Raw genomic sequence first — 13,792 nt, 5'->3', positions numbered from 1 at the left:
ATCATCATATTGAGCTCAAAGTGACCAAGTGTCTGGTCACGGGATCATGCATTACGGTATGAGTAAAGTGACTTGCCGGTAACGAGATTGAACGAGGTACTGGGATACCGACGATCGAATCTCGGGCAAGTAACATATCGATTGACAAAGGGAATTGCATACGGGGTTGATTGAATCCTCGACATCGTGGTTCATCCGATGAGATCATCGTGGAGCATGTGGGAGCCAACATGGGTATCCAGATCCCGCTGTTGGTTATTGACCGGAGAGTCGTCTCGGTCATGTCTGCTTGTCTCCCGAACCCGTAGGGTCTACACACTTAAGGTTCGGTGACGCTAGGGTTGTGAAGATATGTATATGCAGTAACCCGAATGTTGTTCGGAGTCCCGGATGAGATCCCGGACGTCACGAGGAGTTCCGGAATGGTCCGGAGGTAAAGAATTATATATAGGAAGTGCTGTTTCGGCCATCGGGACAAGTTTCGGGGTCACCGGTATTGTACCGGGACCACCGGAAGGGTCCCGGGGGTCCACCGGGTGGGGCCACCTATCCCGGGGGGCCCCATGGGCTGAAGTGGGAGGGAACCCAGCCCAAAGTGGGCTGGGGCGCCACTCCCCTAGGGCCCATGCGGCTAGGGTTGAGGGGAAACCCTAAAGGGGGCGCCCCCTTGCTTGGGGGGCAAGCCCCCCACCCTTGGCCGCCGCCCCCCCTAGGAGATTCCATCTCCTAGGGCCGGCGCCCCCCCTAGCACCCCTATATATAGTGGGGGAGAGGAGGGACTTGACACACCAGCCCCTGGCGCCTCCCTCTCTCCCCGTTACGTCTCTCTCTCGTAGTGTAGGCGAAGCCCTACTACTGTGACGCCCTGCATCCACCACCACGCCATCGTGCTGCTGGATCTTCATCAACCTCTCCTTCCCCCTTGCTGGATCAAGAAGGAGGAGACGTCTCCCGTCCTGTACGTGTGTTGAACGCGGAGGTGCCGTCCGTTCGGCGCTTGGTCATCGGTGATTTGGATCACGTCGTGTTCGACTACATCATCACCGTTCTTTGAACGCTTCCGCACGCGATCTACAAAGGTATGTAGATGCATCCGATGACTCGTTGCTAGATGAACTCCTAGATGGATCTTGGTGAAACGAGTAGGAAAATTTTTGTTTTCTGCAACGTTCCCCAACAGTGGCATCATGAGCTAGGTCTATGCGTAGTTCTTCTTGCGTGAGTAGAACACAATTTGTTGTGGGCGTAGATTTGTCAACTTTCTTGCCGCTACTAGTCTTTTCTTGCTTCAGCGGCATTGTGGGATGAAGCGGCCCGGACCAACCTTACACGTACGCTTACGTGAGACCGGTTCCACCGACTAACATGCACTAGTTGCATAAGGTGGCTGGCGGGTGTCTGTCTCTCCCACTTTAGTTGGAGCAGATTCGATGAACAGGGTCCTTATGAAGGGTAAATAGAAGTTGACAAATCACGTTGTGGCTTTAACGTAGTTAAGAAGTCGTTCTTGCTAGAACCCTAAATTCAGCCACGTAAAACTTGCAACATCAATTAGAGGACGTCTAACTTGTTTTTTGCAGCAAGTGGTTTGTGATATGATATGGCCAAAGTTGTGATGAATGATGAATGATCTATATGTGATGTATGAGATGTTCATGCTATTGTAATAGAAATCACGACTTGCATGTCGATGAGTATGACAACCGGCAGGAGCCATAGGAGTTGTCTTTATTCTTTTATATGACATGCGTGTCATTGAGAAACGCCATGTAAATTACTTTACTTTATTGCTAAACGCGTTAGCCATAGTAGTAGAAGTAATAGTTGGCGAGCAACTTCATGGAGACACGATGATGGAGATCATGATGATGGAGATCATGGTGTCAAGCCGGTGATAAGATGATCATGGAGCCCCAAGATGGAGATCAAAGGAGCTATGTGATATTGGCCATATCATGTCACGTTTATTATTTGATTGCATGTGATGTTTATCATGTTTTGCATCTTGTTTACTTAGAACGACGGTAGTAAATAAGATGATCCCTCATAATAATTTCAAGAAGTGTTCCCCCTAACTGTGCACCGTTGCGACAGTTTGCTGTTTCAAAACACCACATGATGATCGGGTGTTTTATTCAGACGTTCACATACAACGGGTGTAAGACAGATTTACACATGCAAACACTTAGGTTGACTTGACGAGCCTAGCATGTACAGACATGGCCTCGGAACACAGAAGACCGAAAGGTCGAGCATGAGTCGTATAGAAGATACGATCAACATGAAGATGTTCACCGATGTTGACTAATCCGTCTCACGTGATGATCGGACATGGCCTAGTTAACTCGGATCATGTAATACTTAGATGACTAGAGGGATGTCTAATCTAAGTGGGAGTTCATTAATAATTTGATTAGATGAACTTAATTATCATGAACTTAGTCTAAAATATTTTACAATATGTCTTGTAGATCAAATGGCCCACGTAGTCCTCAACTTCAACGCGTTCCTAGAGAAAACCAAGCTGAAAGACGATGGCAGCAACTATACGGACTGGGTCCGGAACCTGAGGATCATCCTCATAGCTGCCAAGAAAGTTTATGTCCTACAAGCACCGCTAGGTGAAGCTCCCGTCCCACAGAACCAAGACGTTATGAACGCTTGGCAGACACGTGTTGACGACTACTCCCTCGTTCAGTGCGGCATGCTTTACAGCTTAGAGCCGGGGCTCCAAAAGCGTTTTGAGAGACATGGAGCATATGAGATGTTCGAAGAGCTGAAAATGGTTTTTCAAGCTCATGCCCGGATCGAGAGATATGAAGTCTCCGATAAGTTCTTCAGCTGTAAGATGGAGGAAAATAGTTCTGTCAGTGAGCACATACTCACTATGTCTAGGTTACATAACCGCTTGTCTCAGCTGGGAGTTAATCTCCCGGATGATGCGGTCATTGACAGAATCCTCCAGTCGCTTCCACCAAGCTACAAGAGCTTTGTGATGAACTTCAACATGCAGGGGATGCAAAAGACCATTCCTGAGTTGTTCTCAATGCTGAAATCAGCGGAGGTAGAAGTCAAGAAGGAACATCAAGTGTTGATGGTCAATAAAGCCACTAAGTTCAAGAAAGGCAAGGGTAAAAAGAACTTCAAGAAAGACGGCAAGGAGGTTGCCGCGCCCGGCAAGCAAGCTGCCGGGAAGAAGCCAAAGAATGGACCCAAGCCCGAGACTGAGTGCTTTTATTGCAAGGGAAGCGGTCACTGGAAGCGGTACTGCCCTAAATACTTAGCAGACAAGAAGGTCGGCAAAACAAAAGGTATATGTGATATACATGTAATTGATGTGTACCTTACTAGTGTCCGTAGTAGCTCCTGGGTATTTGATACCGGTGCAGTTTCTCACATTTGTAACTCAAAGCAGGGGCTGCGGAATAAGCGGAAACTGGCAAAGGACGAGGTGACGATGCGCGTCGGGAATGGTTCCAAGGTCAATGTGATCGCCGTCGGCACGCTACCTCTATATCTACCTTCGGGATTAGTTTTAAACCTTAATAATTGTTATTTAGTGCCAGCTTTGAGCATGAACATTGTATCGAGATCTCGTTTAATTCGAGATGGCTACTCATTTAAATCCGAGAATAATGGTTGTTCTATTTATATGAGAGATATGTTTTATGGTCATGCTCCTATGGTGAATGGTTTATTCTTTATGAATCTCGAACGTAATACTACACATGTTCATAATGTGAGTACCAAAAGATGTAAGGTTGATAATGATAGTCCCACATACTTGTGGCACTGCCGCCTTGGTCACATAGGTGTCAAACGCATGAAGAAGCTCCATGCAGATGGACTTTTAGAGTCTCTTGATTATGAATCATTTGACACGTGCGAACCATGCCTCATGGGTAAGATGACCAAGACTCCGTTCTCAGGAACAATGGAGCGAGCAACCAACTTATTGGAAATCATACATACTGATGTGTGCGGTCCAATGAGTGTTGAGGCTCGCGGTGGCTACCGTTATGTTCTCACGCTCACTGATGATTTAAGTAGATATGGGTATATCTACTTAATGAAACACAAGTCCGAAACCTTTGAAAAGTTCAAGGAATTTCAGAGTGAGGTTGAAAATCAACGTGACAGGAAAATCAAGTTTCTATGATCAGATCATGGAGGAGAATACTTGAGTCACGAATTTGGCACACACTTAAGAAAATGTGGAATAGTTTCACAACTCACGCCGCCTGGAACACCTCAGCGTAACGGTGTGTCCGAACGTCGTAATCGCACTCTATTAGATATGGTGCGATCTATGATGTCTCTTACCGATTTACCGCTATCTTTTTGGGGCTATGCTTTAGAGACTGCCGCATTCACTTTAAATAGGGCTCCGTCGAAATCCGTTGAAACGACACCGTATGAATTATGGTTTGGGAAGAAACCTAAGCTGTCATTTCTAAAAGTTTGGGGATGCGATGCTTATGTCAAGAAACTTCAACCTGCAAAGCTCGAACCCAAGTCGGAAAAATGTGTCTTCATAGGATACCCAAAAGAAACTATTGGGTACACCTTCTACCTCAGATCCGAAGGCAAGATCTTTGTTGCCAAGAATGGGTCCTTTCTAGAGAAAGAGTTTCTCTCGAAAGAAGTAAGTGGGAGGAAAGTAGAGCTTGATGAAGTATTACCTCTTGAACCGGAAAATGGCGCAACTCAAGAAAATGTTCCTGAGGTGCCTGCACCAACTAGAGAGGAAGTTAATGATAATGATCAAGATACTTCTGATCAAGCTCCTACTGAAATTCGAAGGTCCACAAGGACACGTTCCGCACCAGAGTGGTACGGCAACCCTGTCTTGGAAATCATGTTGTTAGACAACGGTGAACCTTCGAACTATGAAGAAGCGATGGCGGGCCCGGATTCCGACAAATGGCTAGAAGCCATGAAATCCGAGATAGGATCCATGTATGAAAATGAAGTATGGACTTTGACTGACTTTCCCGTTGAACGGCGAGCCATAGAAAATAAATGGATCTTTAAGAAGAAGACAGACGCGGATGGTAATGTGACCATCTATAAAGCTCGACTTGTCGCTAAGGGTTATCGACAAGTTCAAGGGGTTGACTACGATGAGACTTTCTCACCGGTAGCGAAGCTAAAGTCCGTCCGAATCATGTTAGCAATTGCCGCATTCTACGATTATGAGATATGGCAAATGGACGTCAAAACGGCATTCCTTAATGGTTTCCTTAAGGAAGAATTGTATATGATGCAGCCGGAAGGTTTTGTCGATCCTAAGAATGCTGACAAGGTGTGCAAGCTCCAACGCTCGATTTATGGGCTGGTGCAAGCATCTCGGAGTTGGAACATTCACTTTGATGAGATGATCAAAGCGTTTGGGTTTACGCAGACTTATGGAGAAGCCTGCGTTTACAAGAAAGTGAGTGGGAGCTCTGTAGCATTTCTCATATTATATGTAGATGACATACTGTTGATGGGAAATGATATAGAACTCTTGGACAGCATCAAGGCCTACTTGAATAAGAGTTTTTCAATGAAGGACCTTGGAGAAGCTGCTTATATATTAGGCATCAAAATCTATAGAGATAGATCGAGACGCCTCATAGGTCTTTCACAAAGCACATACCTTGATAAGATATTGAAGAAGTTCAATATGGATCAATCTAAGAAGGGGTTCTTGCCTGTGTTACAAGGTATGAAACTGAGCTCAGCTCAATGTCCGACCATGGCAGAAGATATAGAAGAGATGAGCGTCATCCCCTATGCATCAGCCATAGGTTCTATTATGTATGCCATGCTGTGTACCAGACCTGATGTAAACCTTGCCGTAAGTTTGGTAGGAAGGTACCAAAGTAATCCCGGCAAGGAACACTGGACAGCGGTCAAGAATATCCTGAAGTACCTGAAAAGGACTAAGGAAATGTTTCTCGTTTATGGAGGTGACGAAGAGCTCGTCGTAAAGGGTTACGTCGACGCTAGCTTCGACACAGATCTGGATGACTCTAAGTCACAAACCGGATATGTGTATATTTTGAATGGTGGGGCAGTAAGCTGGTGCAGTTGCAAGCAAAGCGTCGTGGCGGGATCTACATGTGAAGCGGAGTACATGGCAGCCTCGGAGGCAGCACATGAAGCAATATGGGTGAAGGAGTTCATCACCGACCTAGGAGTCATACCCAATGCATCAGGGCCAATCAAACTTTTCTGTGACAACACTGGAGCTATTGCACTTGCAAAGGAGCCCAGGTTTCACAAGAAGACAAGGCACATCAAGTGTCGCTTCAACTCCATTCGTGAAAATGTTCAAGATGGAGACATAGATATTTGTAAAGTACATACGGACCTGAATGTAGCAGATCCGTTGACTAAACCTCTCCCTAGAGCAAAACATGATCAACACCAGTATTCCATGGGTGTTCGATTCATCACAATGTAACTAGATTATTGACTCTAGTGCAAGTGGGAGACTGTTGGAAATATGCCCTAGAGGCAATAATAAAAGCATTATTATTATATTTCCTTATTCATGATAATTGTCTTTATTCATGCTATAATTGTGTTATCCGGAAATCGTAATACATGTGTGAATAACAGACACCAACATGTCCCTAGTAAGCCTCTAGTTGACTAGCTCGTTGATCAACAGATAGTCATGGTTTCCTGACTATGGACATTGGATGTCATTGATAACGAGATCACATCATTAGGAGAATGATGTGATGGACAAGACCCAATCCTAAACATAGCACAAGATCGTATAGTTCGTTTGCTAGAGTTTTTCCAATGTCAAGTATCTTTTCCTTAGACCATGAGATCGTGTAACTCCCGGATACCGTAGGAGTGCTTTGGGTATACCAAACGTCACAACGTAACTGGGTGACTATAAAGGTAGACTACGGGTATCTCCGAAAGTGTCTGTTGGGTTGACATGGATCAAGACTGGGATTTGTCACTCCGTATGACGGAGTGGTATCACTGGGCCCACTCGGTAATGCATCATCATATTGAGCTCAAAGTGACCAAGTGTCTGGTCACGGGATCATGCATTACGGTACGAGTAAAGTGACTTGCCGGTAACGAGATTGAACGAGGTATTGGGATACCGACGATTGAATCTCGGGCAAGTAACATATCGATTGACAAAGGGAATTGCATACGGGGTTGATTGAATCCTCGACATCGTGGTTCATCCGATGAGATCATCGTGGAGCATGTGGGAGCCAACATGGGTATCCAGATCCCGCTGTTGGTTATTGACCGGAGAGTCGTCTCGGTCATGTCTGCTTGTCTCCCGAACCCGTAGGGTCTACACACTTAAGGTTCGGTGACGCTAGGGTTGTGAAGATATGTATATGCAGTAACCCGAATGTTGTTCGGAGTCCCGGATGAGATCCCGGACGTCACGAGGAGTTCCTGAATGGTCCGGAGGTAAAGAATTATATATAGGAAGTGCTGTTTCGGCCATCGGGACAAGTTTCGGGGTCACCGGTATTGTACCGGGACCACCGGAAGGGTCCCGGGGGTCCACCGGGTGGGGCCACCTATCCCGGGGGGCCCCATGGGCTGAAGTGGGAGGGAACCCAGCCCAAAGTGGGCTGGGGCGCCACTCCCCTAGGGCCCATGCGGCTAGGGTTGAGGGGAAACCCTAAAGGGGGCGCCCCCTTGCTTGGTGGGCAAGCCCCCCCACCTTTGGCCGCCGCCCCCCCTAGGAGATTCCATCTCCTAGGGCCGGCGCCCCCCTAGCACCCCTATATATAGTGGGGGAGAGGAGGGACTTGACACACCAGCCCCTGGCGCCTCCCTCTCTCCCCGTTACGTCTCTCTCTCGTAGTGTAGGCGAAGCCCTGCTACTGTGACGCCCTGCATCCACCACCACGCCGTCGTGCTGCTGGATCTTCATCAACCTCTCCTTCCCCCTTGCTGGATCAAGAAGGAGGAGACGTCTCCCGTCCCGTACGTGTGTTGAACGCGGAGGTGCCGTCCGTTCGGCGCTTGGTCATCGGTGATTTGGATCACGTCGTGTTCGACTACATCATCACCGTTCTTTGAACGCTTCCGCACGCGATCTACAAAGGTATGTAGATGCATCCGATGACTCGTTGCTAGATGAACTCCTAGATGGATCTTGGTGAAACGAGTAGGAAAATTTTTGTTTTGTGCAACGTTCCCCAACAGTTCTTCCCGGAACGTGAGCTTGAATCTTCCAGCGCTCCTCTTCAGGCAGAGTGGCGTTGAAGGTTCCCGTGAAGCTTGGTAATCCAATGTTCAGGTACTTGGTGACTTCCTTCAAGTGCAATCCAAAATGTGTGCCTTCATCCGGTTGAGCGTACTTAATCTTCTTCGCGTGCGTCATCCTAAAAGAGTAGAAAAGATAAGGAGTTAGAAAATGAGAAGAGAATGGTGATCTATGGCTTTAACTTAGTGGTCGTGTCCTACAGTCAGCGTGTGCTCTGATACCATCTCTGTGGCGACCCGACCCGAATGGATCAAGTCTACTGTGCTCCGGTGTCATCCCTGGATCAGTAATGCTGACACCACACAGTACAGCGAAGGATTTATAGCAGAGTGGCAATCACACACTTATTACATCGTTGTCTCAAAGAGAACTTATTACAATAAATATGGCTTAAGGCCATCTAATAACGATAACAGCGGAAGACTCGGAAGATAAATGGGTCCATCAACTCCAACGGCATCACTGAGTATAGAACCACGACCTAAAACACCTCAATCATCGTCTGAAAAGTCTGCAACATGAGAAGTTGCAGCCCGAAAACGGGTCAGCACATGGAATATGCTGGCAAAGTAACACATAGAGAGTAATGAAATGCAGCAACTATAGTATATGCATATATGGCTGGTGGAAAGCTCTATGGTTACAGTTTTGCGTAAAGCCAGTTTTTCCCTACTCCAAAGGAATAAGTTTATTTAACTATCATGGTGGTTGTGAAACATCGAGAATGGTTGACAGCATTCTCAATCCCAATTAAAGTAACATCATTAAAACCCAACAATATTCATTTAAAGTAACGTGATGAGATCAACAGGATAATCCAAGAACTAGATACTCAAGATGTCCATAACCGGGGACACGGCTAATCATGATTAGTTTGTACACTCTGCAGAGGTTTGCACACTTTTCCCCACAAGACTCGATCGCCTCCGTTGGATTTCTCGCACTACATGGTGTTTGAGAAACGGATGACCGAGACATAGCCTTTCAAAAGCGCTAGCACCTTACGATCGGGTAGACTGGTACACCTACATCCCCTACATCTGCTAGTCTACCACTGTAAGAGTTCGCACAACTTAGTCAACTATGCCAGAGCCCATAATGGCTTGTGGCTGCACACGGAAGTTTCTAGCATGAAAGATCTTATGATCCCTTTGAGCCTGGGTGGCGGTCCAAAAGAAAACAGGCAAGTCCTGATAGACATCAGGTGCCTCAATCCACCCAGATGTGTGTTTAAGTTGCCACCTTAGATAAACCATTAAAATTATCAACTCACATCTGTCATGGATTTCACTCACCCAATCCACGTCTACTAGCATAGCTTGGCATAATAAGCAAACGTAGAAGTAACTCCCAAAGGTTTCATAGTAATACAGGTAATAGGTACTACCTCATCTACTTCCCATCCCACAATTTAATTAGATCCTAATCATGCAGGGTGAAAGGATTGATCTAATGCAATAAAACATGGGTTGTAGAAAGGTATGATCAAAGTGTTACTTGCCATGCTGATGATCCGCGAGACCTAGGGAATCGAAGTAACAGGCGACGCAATCCGGGTGATCTATCGCACACAAACAACAAGCACACAATAAGTACTCATCTAATGCACAGGTAAAACTCGAACAAGAGAACGAACCAGGAAGTTCAACTTAAGAACTCCGGTTGCAAAGAAAGAATGAACCGAACAGACGACAGAAAAACAAACGGCGGAAGAAAACAACTCGGTTCTAGCAAGTTGAAACTAGGTCAAATTTTACCGGGGCAAAAACTTGTTTAAGTTGATTAGACGGAACGGCGGTTTCGAAACGAAACTCCAGGCGCTTGAATCACCTGATTCCGATAAACGAGCGAGAAGATAAACTAGAACAAAGATCGGATCTGAGATCGCGATCGCGGAATAAATCCGACGAAAAGAAAAAGAAGAACGGTTAAACGAACGGACGTTCGTTAACCTAGAAGAATCCGGTGATCACGTTCGTTAGGACGAACGGTCCGGCGAACGGTCCAAAGGAAACTAAATCGGAAAAGAAAACGAAAACGAATCCGATCTAGGGTTTCGGAGAAAAAAATGAAACGAAAAACCGATCTAGAAAACGAATCAGAAGAGAAAAAAAGAATCGGAACGATTAGAAGAAAACGATCCGAGGAGAAGAGACGCGGGGCAACCTCCGGCGAGGTCTCCGGCGAGGGGCTCCGGCGGCGGCGTAGGGCGGCGGCGGCATGGGCAAGGTGCGGCGGCGCGGGTGTGGGGTGGCGCGACGGCGGTGTAGGGCGCGGGGTGGGGTGCGGTGGAGGGCTTGGGGTTTGATTTGATGGGTTTAGAGGGGGGGTGTTGGGGTATTTATATTGGTGAGGGGAGAGATTACTTGGGGGAGGGAACAAGAAATAGAGTAGGAAAAAGAGTCCTAGAAGAAAAAGGAAAACGGAACAAAGGAAAGAGGGGGGGGGGCTACCCTAGAATCCTAATAGGATTCGGCCTGGGGCGGCGGCTGCCTGCGCCTGGCGCTGGCGCGCGCGCGGCTGGGAGGAGGCCGGCTGGCTGGGCCTTTGGCCCGGCTGGCCTGGCGGGAGTTTTTTTTAAACGGTTTCGCGCGCAGAAAAACACAGAAAAGAAAATCTAAACGGGCTCCAAAAATTCTAAAGTAAATTTTCCCCGACTCCCAAAAATGAGTCGAACAAAAAGAACTTTACTCCGGACCTAAAATGCAATTTTTGAAAACACACATTTTTCCCTATCCAAATAAAATGCAAATAAACACCGGAAAAACCAAAACTTGATCTATTTATTAAATCTTCATTTTTCCTCAATTTTGGGAAAGTCATATTATTCCCTCTCTCATTTTTTTTGATATCGGAAAAATTATTGAAGATGAAATAAATCAAATGATCCTCTTTTCAAATTCGAGAAAATTCTCAAATATGAAAATAACGAAATCTCCAACTCTCTCCGAAGGTCCTTGAGTTGCGTGAAATTTCTAGGATCAACCAAAATGCATGAAAATATGACATGCATAATGATCTAATGTATAACATTCAAAATTGCAAATTTGGGATGTTACAAAAGTTATCTTCCATTCTAATCTAAGACAAAACATACATGATGCGGTGGCTGGCGACGCTCCTGGTGGCCTCATGTGCTGGTTTGAGTTCTTAGCGTGTCCTTCCCGAGGTCGTGCGCGATGCAGTGGTGGTGTTGACCGTCGTCACGGCCTTCGAGGTCCTCGACTCCACCATCAGCTGCAAACAGAAGTTCAGATGGCACAGGATGCTGCTAAGGCGGCACGACGGGTGCGAGTGGCAGATTGGTCTGCACGAGGGTGTGGACATGGCTCCGATCCGGCCATTTTAGGGTTCTGCCAGCGTGGGTCCTGTGCGAGCACGTGCTGGATCCCGTGGTACAACCCTGCCTAAGGGCTTGATCCTGTCGATTGTTGTTATGTGGTGGACGCCAGGATGGCGGCCTCGGGGACGTGGTGGGTGGATCCATGAAGTGGCCGCAACGACGACGACCCTCCAAGGTGGTTGCAATAGTGGCCAAATCCGGGCCAAGCTGCGTCAGTGTGTCACTCTCCCTCATCGACGGGATCGAAGGTGGTGCGACTATTGGGTAACGTAGTAATTTCAAAAAAAATTCCTACGCACACGCAAGATCATGGTGATGCATAGCAACGAGAGGGGAGAGTGTTGTCTACGTACCCTCGTAGACCAGCAACGGAAGCGTTGACACAACGTAAAGGAAGTAGTCGTACGTCTTCCCGATCCGACCGATCCAAGTACCGAACGTACGGCACCTCCGAGTTCTGCACACGTTCAACTCGGTGACGTCCCTCGAGCTCCGATCCAGCCGAGTGTTGAGGGAAAGTTTCGTCAGCACGACGGCGTGATGACGGTGATGATGTTCTACCGACGCAGGGCTTCGCCTAAGCACCGCTACGATATGACCGAGGTGGAATATGGTGGAAGGGGGCACCGCACACGGCTAAGGAACGATCATGAAGATCAACTTGTGTGTCATGGGGTGTCCCCTTTCCCCCGTATATAAAGGAGGGAGGGGGAGGTGCGGCCGGCCCCTAGGGGTGCGCCTGGAGGAGTCCTACTCCCACCGAGAGTAGGACTCCACCCTCTTGCCTTGTTGGAGAAGGAAAGGGGAAGGGGGGAAGAGGAAAGGGGGGGCGCCGCCCCCTTCCTTGTCCTATTCGGACTAGGGGGGGAGGGGGGGCGCGGCCTGCCCTGGCCGGCCCTCCTCTTCTCCCTTAGGGCCCATGTAGGCCCATTAACCCCCCGGGGGGGGGGAGGGTTCCGGTAACCCCCCGGTACTCCGGTAAAATCCCGATTTCACCCGGAACGTTTCCGATATCCAAATATAGGCTTCCAATATATCAATCTTTATGTCTCGACCATTTCGAGACTCCTCGTCATGTCCGTGATCACATCCGGGACTCCGAACAACCTTCGGTACATCAAAACACAAAAACTCTAATTACGATCGTCATCGAACTTTAAGCGTGCGGACCCTACGGGTTCGAGAACTATGTAGACATGACCGAGACACGTCTCCGGTCAATAACCAATAGCGGAACCTGGATGCTCATATTGGCTCCTACATATTCTACGAAGATCTTTATCGGTCAGACCGCATAACAACATACGTTGTTCCCTTTGTCATCGGTATGTTACTTGCCCGAGATTCAATCGTCGGTATCTCAATACCTAGTTCAATCTCGTTACCGGCAAGTCTATTTACTCGTTCCGTAATACATCATCCCGCAACTAACTTATTAGTTGCAATGCTTGCAAGGCTTGAGTGATGTGCATTACCGAGAGGGCCCAGAGATACCTCTCCGACAATCGGAGTGACAAATCCTAATCTCGAAATACGCCAACCCAACAAGTACCTTTGGAGACACCTGTAGAGAACCTTTATAATCACCCAGTTACGTTGTGATGTTTGGTAGCACACAAAGTGTTCCTCCGATAAACGGGAGTTGCATAATCTCATAGTCATACGAACATGTATAAGTTATGAAGAAAGCAATAGCAACAAACTAAACGATCAAGTGCTAAGCTAACGGAATGGGTCAAGTCAATCACATCATTCTCCTAATGATGTGATCCCGTTAATCAAATGACAACTCATGTCTATGGTTAGGAAACATAACCATCTTCGATCAACGAGCTAGTCAAGTAGAGGCATACTAGTGACACTCTGTTTGTCTATGTATTCACACATGTATTATGTTTCCGGTTAATACAATTCTAGCATGAATAATAAACATTTATCATGATATAAGGAAATAAATAATAACTTTATTATTGCCCCTAGGGCATATTTCCTTCAGCAACAATGTCTGGAAGCGGGGTGACGTGTAGGACGGCGACCCAGAGCATAGTCGCTCTGCTTGAACTAGAGAGAAAACCATTGGCTCGTTTTGACCACTTGATCGGGAATCGTCGGATTTAAGCGCTGAGATCAAATATTCGTGGCACACCCCTCCCAAAGGGCCTCGCCAACGAGGGAGCAGATAAAACAGAAGGAAAAGG

The sequence above is a fragment of the Triticum urartu genome, chromosome 4A (genome assembly GCF_056163025.1).
Source record: "Triticum urartu cultivar PI428250 chromosome 4A, HENAU_Tu73, whole genome shotgun sequence".
NCBI lineage: Eukaryota > Viridiplantae > Streptophyta > Magnoliopsida > Poales > Poaceae > Triticum > Triticum urartu.
The sequence above is the reverse complement of the archived record's forward strand: the minus strand, read 5'-3'. Positions refer to the sequence as shown.